This window comes from Lampris incognitus, chromosome 16 (assembly GCF_029633865.1).
Source record: "Lampris incognitus isolate fLamInc1 chromosome 16, fLamInc1.hap2, whole genome shotgun sequence".
NCBI classification, from domain to species: domain Eukaryota; kingdom Metazoa; phylum Chordata; class Actinopteri; order Lampriformes; family Lampridae; genus Lampris; species Lampris incognitus.
Genome location: NC_079226.1, coordinates 37517636 through 37528773, shown reverse-complemented (window position 1 = coordinate 37528773; position 11138 = coordinate 37517636). Strand labels below are relative to the sequence as shown.

Here is an 11138-nt window from a genome sequence, read left to right as displayed (position 1 = left end):
GCCATCCCCCCTACTCCTACTTCAATGGCAACCTTCTGCATCCAGGAGGATGAGGTGACAGCAACATTCAAAAAGCTGAACATTAGGAAAGCAGCAGGGCCAGATGGCATCAGTCCTGCTTTGTTGAGCCACTGTGCAGCACAATTGGCCCCAATATTTTTCACCATATTTAACACCTCTCTAAGTCAACGTACAGTCCCACAGTGCTTCAAACTCTCTACCGTCATTCCTGTGCCAAAGTCCTCCAAGATCACCTGCCTCAATGACTTCAGACCGGTTGCCCTAACATCTGTGCCGATGGAAGCATTTGAGCGCATCATTTTGTCACACTTGAAATCTTGCACCTCCCCAATGATGGACCCATATCAACTCGTCTATCAAGCCAACCGGTCTGTTGAGGATGCAGTTAGCATAGCCCTGCACCATGCCCTGCAACACCTGGAATCACCAAACACCTACACACGCATCCTGTTCATAGACTTTAGTTCCGCCTTCAACTCCACCAACCCACTCAAACTCTTTACATACTCTTGGATATGAACATTGACCCCGCCATATGCCACTGGATTCAGGGCTTCCTGTAGAACAGGCCACAGAGGGTGAAGGTTAATAACCTAACCTCACACCCTCTTACCCTCAGTACAGGTGCTCCTCAGGGCTCTGTTCTGTCCCCCTGGCTCTGCTCACTTTACACCACCCACCTCACATCCACGGATAGCGCTGTGAAAATAATAAAATACACAGACAACAGAACCATTGTAGGCCTCATCTCCATTTATCAAAGGGTATGCTAAAGGCGTGTAAAAAAGTCTCCAACATGAAGGAGCTTCAGAATGATGTTATAAAAGAATGTGGGTGTATTTTTAAAGACTTTTCCTCAAACAAGCGTAAGTAAAAATTACACACCTTTTTCATGGAATTGCATAAAGTCAAACTGTCCTTCAACCTCCTCCAACTTCACGTACTTCTGCTGTTGGCTGTTCTTCACCTGGACCAGGATTTTTACTGGGACGTGCAAGAAAGAAAGGGGAAAAAAGAAAAAAATACAAATACAAAAAATAAAAAGAGGCCAACTACAGACACGTGTAACGCGTGTGCGTGATAGTTGCGGTCACGTTGACTTTGAACCGCCATGAAAGAAACATACAGCGCGACCCTTCAGCTCCAGCAAAACCAAGATTTGTACAGCAAAAACACAGCTTTGCTTTTCCACAGTCATGCGCTTGATGGCAACTGTTGTTACATCGTCACTGATACAGCTGGAGACGGTTTTACTAGCTAATGGCTAGCTAGTGTAAACTACTAATAAGACACGTTAGCCCCTAGCTAACGGGTCTGACCCTTTAGCCGAGCGGTTAGTGATGTCGCCTTGTGGTGCAATACACTCCGTCTCGAATCCCGCACCGGGCAAGAAAATAACCGGCTACACTAGCTACCATACAGTGCTAGCTAGCTAATCACCTGTACACATTTGTTGTACAGTTCTGGCAACAAACATCTTTGTAAAGCAAATATTATCCTTAGTTGTTTTATTGTACACGCCATCGTTTTATAATTGTTTCAGTAAGTTTAACGTAATTGCGCTTACCCTGTAGAACTGCATGGAGGAGGAGAATGGAGCCGACTTGTCTCCTCGTCTCCGACCGAACAGGTGAAATACGTGGGAGCTGAATTACATCTCTGCGGAGTTGGAATAACAGCGGATAACGCTGATGTGATCAACTCTGCCACATAAACGCCCAACACCTTTTAAATCACCACGTGTTACATTAACACTTGACCGCTGAGGAAAAAGCAACCAGCTTTCACTTCTCAAAGGGATTCCTACCGTCTGAATTACACAATGCAGGTACACAACTCGCCACTAGGGGTCTTTTTTACGTCGTTATACCAACTGCCATGAAATTATTATAGCAAATGCTATGAAAGCTGAATAAATATTGTAGACATAAAAATAAAAAAAATATGGAACGCTTCACGGATTTGCGTGTCATCCTTGCGCTGGGGCCATGCTAATCTTCTCTGTATCGTTCCAATTTTAGTATGTGTATTGCCGGAGCAACACATCTATAGGCGGAGTCTGGGCGCTATATAAAGGCCGCTAAATCCAAAGGAATCCCCGTGAGGGTGTCAACCTTTTGAAGTACGTACAAAACACAACACAGTCAACACAAGACGTAGCAAATGGGATTTGGATTGGTTTTAAATGTTTATAATGATTTTAAACGTATTTGTTTTAACACTTTTTCTATGGGAGAGCGCCGCGAAGAATTCTGGGAATTATTGCGTCAGTCAGCCAGGATTGGTGTTGCGGTGAGGAGACACGGCGATGGATAAACCCGCTCCCACGAGGAACAGCAGGCAGACCATGTAGAATCTCACACCACAGAAATGACAGAGGACTGCAAGCATCAATAACAACAATAATAATAATAATAAATTACACGTACATAGCGCTTTTCTAACACTCGAAGTCGCTTTAAAAAATGATGGCGACCTAAAGAGGGATAGCGTCCACTGCCGAGGGAAAACAAAATAAAAACATCCAGCTGGAGTTGAGGGACGGAGCCAGATGTGCGAGCTAGTGTGCAGAGCCAGGAGGCCAGAGGTCACGTAAAGCTAACGTTAGCCGAGTGCTAGTTAGCCAGTTAGCTAGTTAGGCGGCTAGCACGGAGGGCCGAGAAAACGGAGACAGAGAGGGGAAAGACAGATGATGGGAGAAGCGGAAACCACACACGACGCCGGCAGTACTCTCCGATTTAAACAACAAACAGACACACAAAAAGCGAGGAAGACAAAAAACACACACACACAACAGCAAATCCAGCCGACAACAGACGTGCAGCGGCAGAGTGCGTCCGCTCAGGCCGCCATCTTGGGCGGATGGTGCATGAGCATTAGTCGACGTATCCCCCGTCCGTCATAAATCGTTGCGATCGTAATCTGACTACCGTGGGTTCGTATGGTGGAAGTGAATAACAAAACTGAATTCATCAGTTTGAAATGCAGACCATAGTATCTTCCCAGAGAATTCACTTCAACTGTATTAGTTGGTGTTTACATGCCACCACAAGCTAATGCTAACACAGCCATTAGCGAACTTTAGCAATACATTTCCCATGGTGGAAACTCCAACCCTGACACGTCTGTCATCGTGTTAGGTGGTTTCAACCATACGAATCTTTCCCTCGAGTGACAGATATTCCAGGTGAATTGACATCCAATTTCTGGAAAAGCAAGGAGATATCAGAGAGAAGTAGACAGAAAGGCTTGCAATATGCAATTGAAAGCTACATCCGTGATATAATTTGTCAGCGTGTGAATGAAGAGGAAATTAAAATCGAGGCTGTAGCCTACAGGTCCCAATATAAGACCCAGGCACCCCACGTCTTAACTATTCACGTTAAGGACAAGGAGATAAATGAACAACAATGCTCGTGTACAGCAGGGTATTTTAAGTTGTATTTTAAGCTGACATTTAGTTATGAGTCCATATAGCCCACTAGCTAGCTTTCACATCTAGCTATCATTAGGCTATCTTTTAGCTAGCCAGGCTAGCCAGCTGGATCAGGGGAGCTCACATGCACTTTCCCGTTTGTTTAAAGTGCACCCGGATATTGCTCACACATCGTGGGCTTGATCCATACACTGGCTCTGATAAAGGCAAGAACAGAAGAGTCAGCTAAGTCCTGCACAAGTTTGCCACAACAATGGCACAAACCAAGAGGCGGTAAAATAAAGGCTGTGCCCGTATCATTGGTGGTGGTCGCAAAGGCTAGACAGGATCGAAAGCGGAGACCAGTTGACTGTCACTACACCGGGAGCAGGTAAGTTAACTGGACTGTCACCGACTACCTGGAATGACCTGTCATATTCCCCCCAAAATGACATACTTTACATACTCAGCAGTAGTCCATATTGATATTAATAATGTTTTGATATTATTTTCCAAGGACCCCCTCAATAACGGACGAGGACTTGGCACTACTGAGACGGCAAACGGGAGCACCCATCAGCTACTTGGCTAACAGACCGCCTATCGATATAACTATGGGGGAAAACAAGTACCCCCTTGGAAGTGGTTTGAGCCAACAGGTAAATGAAAAAGGATTTGACTGAGTCAACATAAGTATTTATTTTGTATCCAAAAGTCACTTGTTACATAGGCAATAGTGTACAAGTAATTTCAAGTGGGTTAGTATCATACAATATTACATAGGACTAATATGACTAAAGAAACATGAAAAAGGATGTAATGGACATGTACCTGTATTATAGGGCAGTAATACATCTTGTAGACAGAAAGGTACGAGAGGAGGGGACCCTTAGCCACCAAGGCGCCTCCTGATCACTGGTCTTTGATGATGTGTGGTTGGAAGTTGGACAGCATGCTAACCACGTACCATATCTGATTTATGTTGTTCAGTCGGGACATTGGTATTCTACCAGAAACAATCTTAAACTTTTTAATTTTGGCAATTGCCCTTTCCACATGAACTCTGTGTTTGGCGATTTTTTTGGTCATCTCAACATCTGCATGTGGCATCTGACGGCGCTGCCGACGTCCGACCACAAACGTAATCAAGGACTCATCTCACCAGGGCAACCACCTTCTCACTCTGCTGCCCTCTGGGGGGAGCTATAGGTCTTTCAAGACCCGTACTTCCAGACTTTTGAAAAGTTTCACCCCAGGAGTCACTAAAGAACTGAACTCCGTTAAAAAAAAACTCCATGGTTGCAATAACATCCTGAAACTGTGCAACAACACCTGTACATCTGGCATGTGCAGTGACTATGCTGACTCGGGTTAGTGCAATACACAGACTATTTATCTAGTGTAATAGATATTACACTTTAGACACATAGGCATACATTATCTATATGCTGATTGTGCTGCATATGTGTGTCTATTTGTATTTTGACTATTTGTGTGTGTGTGTATAATATATATCGTGCACACACACACACACATATATATATATATATACACACACATATACTACACACACACACACACACACACACACACACACACACACACACACACACACATATATATATATATATTTATTCATTTATTTTGTACCACTGGGGGAGTTGCACTTAATTTTGTAGTACAGCTGGGCAATGACAAATAAAGGCATTCATTCATTCAAAATCTGACACTGGGCAGGTGCTGAGTGACCATACTGCAGTTCGTCAGTGTGCTGTCTTTCTTTACAGTAATCTGTTTAAATGTGAGCATAGAGAGCAGCAGTCAGTGTCTCAGAGTTTTTATACCGATCTCCCTCAGGTTGAACAGCAGAGTAATGTAGAGTTGGAAGCAGCTCTCTCCTCTGATGAACTCTATGCTGCTCTGCAGAGTATGCAGAGTGGGAAAGCTCCTGGAGTTGATGGTGTACCTGTTGGTTTTTACAAATCTTTCTGGTCGGTAGTTGAAGGGGATCTGCTGGCAGTGCTAAATTATAGTCTCACCAGAGGGCATCTGCCATTAAGCTGCAGAAGGGTGGTTCTCACCTTACTGCCTAAGAAAGGTGACCTACAGTCCATTAAAAACTGGAGGCCTGTGTCTCTGCTTTGCACAGATTATAAGGTCCTGTCCTGTTGCAACCAGGCTGAGGGAAGTGATGGAACAAGTGATACATTCTGACCAGACCTACTGTGTACCTGGCAGGTTGATTTCAGAAAACATCATTCTGATTCGAGACTTTTTAGAGATCTGTAAGTTGTTTGGCCTCCAAGCTGGCATCCTATCAATTGATCAAGAACAAACTTTTGATCATGTTGAGCATGAATATTTATGGCTCACATCGAGTGCCTTTGGTTTTGGTCCTGGTTCATTAACAAAATTAAGGTTCTGTATTGTGACATTCACAGTGGGCTGAAACTTAATGGTGGTCTGAGTGCTCCTTTTCAAATCCAAAGGGGAATTAGACAAGGCTGTGCCCTCTCAGGCATGTTATATTCCCTAGCATTTGAGTCTCTGTTACACAAACGTAGATCTAAACTTCAGGGTATAACTATCACAGGTTGTAGTGCACCTTCAAACTGTCAGCCTGTGCAGATGATTTAGTAATTCTGGTGAACAGTCAGCAGGAAATTGATATGTTGGTGAGGGACATCATCCTGCTTGCTTAAATAAAAACTGTAGTTTATAATTATTTAAGTTCAAGACGTTACAGGATGTAATGAAACTCCCATTAACTGACACTGTTTTTTGTTTTTGACGAACAGAACGCTGGGACACTCCCACCACCTGTTCTACCAGCTAGAGTCTATGACACCTCTTCATATCACTGACTAGAGAAACAGTGTATGACTTTATAATAAGCCTGCTGCTCTCGGTCTTCCAGCACATGGACATTATCATCATCCAACATGGCCTCCTCAGCTTGTCAGTATTACTGCTCTGGAGTACAGGTAATGTACAGTATCATCATCTCTCTGTAGCAGAGATGGACACATCATCTAAAGAATAAGTCTTACATTTAAAAAAGGGTGATTTCATTGTTAATCTTATTTGCTTGTTTCTAATTTTTTTCATTTAAACTTTCTATTGTTTGGTGTTGTGTTACGTTCATTGTCACACATGTGAAGAACCCACAGAGTCAAAGTTGTATGTGCGATTGTGTTTTGTCAATAAATCTGATTTTATCTCACTGAAAAAGAGTTCTGTAATGATTTTAAACCACAATTGTAACTTGAAACATTTTTTTCCATGTGTAACATTTTCAATACAGGTTTTACTGATGGAGGAATTAGAACACTAAAAGTCAATGGTGGAAATGGTTTTAAGCAAATGTCTTTGTGAATTGGAATAACTGTCTTGACTAACCTTTACTGCACATATAAACAGGTTTTATGGATGGGAGTGATGTCATCCAGACCCCTGTACTGTGGAGAAACAAGGGTGAATCTGCCACAATGAACTGCAGTCATACCAAGGATGTTTCCTACAACCAAATGTACTGGTACAGACAGCTTCCAGGGGAAGGACTGAAACAAATAGTCCTTACAACTGCAAGTGGTAAACCTGCGTATGAAAATGACTTCAGTCAGGAGAAATTCCCCACCACCAAGCCAGACGCTCACAGTGGAAGTGTGACGGTGAAGGAGTTGGAACCAGAGGATAAAGGCTTGTATTTCTGCGCTGTCAGCCAACACAGTGATGCAGACGTCCTCCATAGCTGAACAAAAACCCTCATATACTGTAGCATCTAACTGCTGCCAACTGCATGGCTGTATTCTCTCATCCACTGTAGGGGGCGTCTTCCTCTAATTCTCCCATCTACAGTTTGATTCACTCTGTGGACTCTGATCCATGTGTGTACAGGATCACACCACATCACAGACCTGTGGGACCCTCCCTCCACCTGCTGTACCAAATATAAAGCCACTGTGATAACTCCTCACATCACTGTGACCAACCTAACAGTCACATATGAGGCTCTGGTTTCCTTTGTGTTGTGGTGTTTACTTCAAAAGAACTAGCACACACAGCTGCTGAGACGAAGAATGAAGGAAATGCAACACACATTTCACCACCTAAAAGACTTCACTTTTATTATTTCACATCCTTACCAACATAACTGTCTCAACATTTTTTTAGGATTTTGGTTTTTCAATATTATCTGTGATCATCATAGCTGGACAATATGGCTGCCAACTAGGTCAGATCTCATGTCACATGTTACTCTACAGGTAACTATTTCTGAGAACATTAAATATCATTATTACATGGCTTTGTTGAATACTCGATTCTGATTGGTCAGTTATGGCCTTCTGCGATCTGTTATTTCACAGACCGTTGCTATGGAGACAGTTCTAACAGACTATTTTTAGCGGAAGCAATAAAATATTTTCAAATCAATAAAATCAGTTTAATTCAACATGTTGGTCAAATGATTGATGTCTTTAGTAAGTAGCTGTGTAATAACAGGGTAATGTACAGTCAGCAGGTCATTATTGTGAAATAATGTCACAATAATGACCTGCTGGCTGTACATTATGCCTTACATATATGTGAAATGGCAGGTCAGTGACTGCAGGGACTGTTGGGCCAAATGTACTTCACAACTGATTTTAAGTGTCAGAAGTTTCACTGAGGAATAAAGGTTATTCCACACTTTACCGGGTTTTTCAGTTTTTAGTTAGTGTGAAATGCCAATTAAAAACTTTTGTCTGTCTGAAAACTACTAAAATCATTAGCAACTGGTGGTGCATGCTTTCATAACCACCCATGAGGTGATTTTAGTTCACAACAGACATGTGATGTAAAAACACTTACAGACACACCCACAATTTTAATTATTATCTATTGTGATACACAGCACCACAAATCATATGTGTAAACCATCTATAGAGTGAAGGGTCCTCAACTAGACACAACCATGATCCATGATGTTTTCCTAACCGTCTCTTTTTCATTGCTTTCTATTAAAGGTAAGATGCAGCCTGCCATATGGGCTGAATAAGGACTTTTATTTATTTATTTGTGTGTCTATTTGTGTGTTTATCTATTTATTCATATATAATTTCATGCACATTGCAGATTGTATAGATTCTGACACTGATGACAAAACCTGCCATCAGGTCTGGCAGCGGGTAGTGATCCACCAGTCACCCAGACCACGGTGTTGTGGAGAAATGTGAGCCAATCTGCCACAATCGACTGCGAACACACAAAGGGAGCAGGCTATAATCAGATGTACTGGTACCAACACGTCCCCGGTGAAGGGATGAAGCTAATCGTGTTCACATCAACCAGTAGAGCCGACCACGACTTTGGAGACAACAGCCAAGAGAAATACTCTGCCACCAAGACTGCAGCTGAGAGGGGGACTTTTACTGTGAAGCACTTGGAGGCGGTGGACAGCGCCTTGTATTTCTGTGCCATCTATGAGCACAGTGGTACAGATGAACTGCAGGGCTTCATCAAAACCTGACAACGTCACATAGACCTCGACGCACCTCTCCGTTTGAGGACTGCAGGGAGAGCACTCGGTCTGCTGCTCTTTCTTACTATTGTTCCTTATTGGTCCTTCTTTATTTGTGCGCAGGGTTTGAATCAACACACACCAATAAGTCACCAACATTATATAACCGTAAGCATGGTAACTTGTGTTTTGTTTTGTGCTTCTATTCATTTATAAACGTTATGATATTTGCATGTGGGCGTAAAGGATAAAAACACCTGCATCCATTTTAAAGGTGTCCAGTCGTGTTTTCGTGCTGCTGTGAAGCAACGATAAGAAAAGAGTCTGTGTCACTCTTAGTACACAACGAGTACGAGGGGGCAAATTACTATTAGTACTACTACTCTACTACTACTATTGCTACTACTGCAATTCCAACTGTTGCTACTGCCGCTGCTACTGCTTCTACCGCAATAATCAGAATATATGTAATGATATGTGCCCACCTGGCCAGCAGGTGGCAGTATTGTTATAGCTTGTTTATTGTAGAGGGTTAATGTTCATGCGCAGAACGTTCTAGGATCAGAACGTGTGTCACCTGTCCCACGTGCTACTTAGATACGTCTCTAGGAGGCGCTCACTTATTTTTGAAACCCACAAAGCAGCACTGTACAGTCACATAACCTACAAACGGATTGGAAGATGAAGCAGAAATGTCCAGCTACGAAATGAAAGTTCAGTTTATTATACATCTGCATGTATGAGGTTATTCTTCTTATGACAAGAATCTTATCACAGCAGCTGGCTCATAACCATTGCCACTCTCTCACCATAACATATATGGGCCCCGATCTTCTTTTACTTATTTCTTTCCTTTTTTTTGTTTTGCCGCGCGCCATTCTTTAGAAAACTGTCGCAGCGACGGTGACGTCAGGGCATGCGCAAACCACAGGGTGATTGGTGAGGGGGGGCACCTTATTCAAATTATTATTACGAGCAATTATGTATATCTCGTCAGAATCAGAGACACTTTATTTTTCGTTTCATTTCATGCACTGCGCACATAAGATGAAACGAATCATCGTTTCCTCCAGCCCACAACAGTGCAACACAAACACAACAACACATCCAAAACTACAAGAACACACATCCTGACCGGGCGACACGGGGACGCAGTGGGTAGCGCGTCAAACTCCAAGGTTGCAACAACATCCTGAAACTGTGCAATAACACCTGTACATCTGGCATGTCGAGTGAATATGCTGACTCGGGTTAGTGCAAAACACACACTATTTATCTAGTGCAATATATATATTTATATATATATATATATATATATATATATATATATATATATATATATATATGCACGCACACACACACACACATATTTATTAGATAATTTTCCCATCTTAAAATCACTGGTATACTTGGGATGTACAAAGGTATTGGTTGTGCAACTATTGACTGGAGTCATAATATTCTTTATTTATATTTCCTTGTTTGGGGTATTGGACATAACTGATAATTGTGCGCCTTTTTGCATTGCTGCTGTCACAACTTTACTTTATTCACATTCCTAAATTCAACACATTACCTGTTTATATAAGGAGGTTGTCTGGTCCAGTTATTTCGTTCTGATTAATAAGTTGAGTTCATTAAGCATAATTTTGCTGGGTATAGTTAACTCTTATTCAGAGTAGTATTTGTATATGAACCCGTAGCCCCACCTCCCTAGTTTATTCCCTTTCACGGCCACTATAGACACAGAGTAGGGGGTGGGAACTACATTTGGTTTTTTGTTTGTTTGTTTTTTTTGACGAGCAGAACGCTGGGACACTCCCACCACCTGTTCTACCAGCTAGAGTCTATGACACCTCTTCATATCACTGACTAGAGAAACAGTGTATGACTCTATAATAAGCCTGTTGGTCTCTGTCTTCCAGCACATGGACATTATCATCATCCAACATGGCCTCCTCAGCTTGTCAGTATTACTGCTCTGGAGTACAGGTAATGTACAGTATCATCACCTCTCTGTAGCAGAGATGGACACATCATCTAAAGAATAAGTCTTACATTTAAAAAAGGGTGATTTCATTGTTAATATTATTTGCTTGTTTCTATTCTTTTTCATTTAAACTTTCTATTGTTTGCGGTTGTGTTACGTTCATTGTCACACATGTGAAGAACCCAGAGTCAAAGTTGTATGTACAGATGTGT

General features: G+C 42.2%; 1 non-coding gene across 1 annotated transcript; it reads right to left on the bottom strand.

The window, feature by feature from the left end:
- Positions 1-1959: 1959 nt before the first annotated feature.
- Positions 1960-2065, bottom strand: LOC130126921 (U6 spliceosomal RNA). The gene has a single exon (XR_008811770.1). It is a non-coding gene; the product is annotated as a U6 spliceosomal RNA (small nuclear RNA).
- Positions 2066-11138: the final 9073 nt, after the last annotated feature.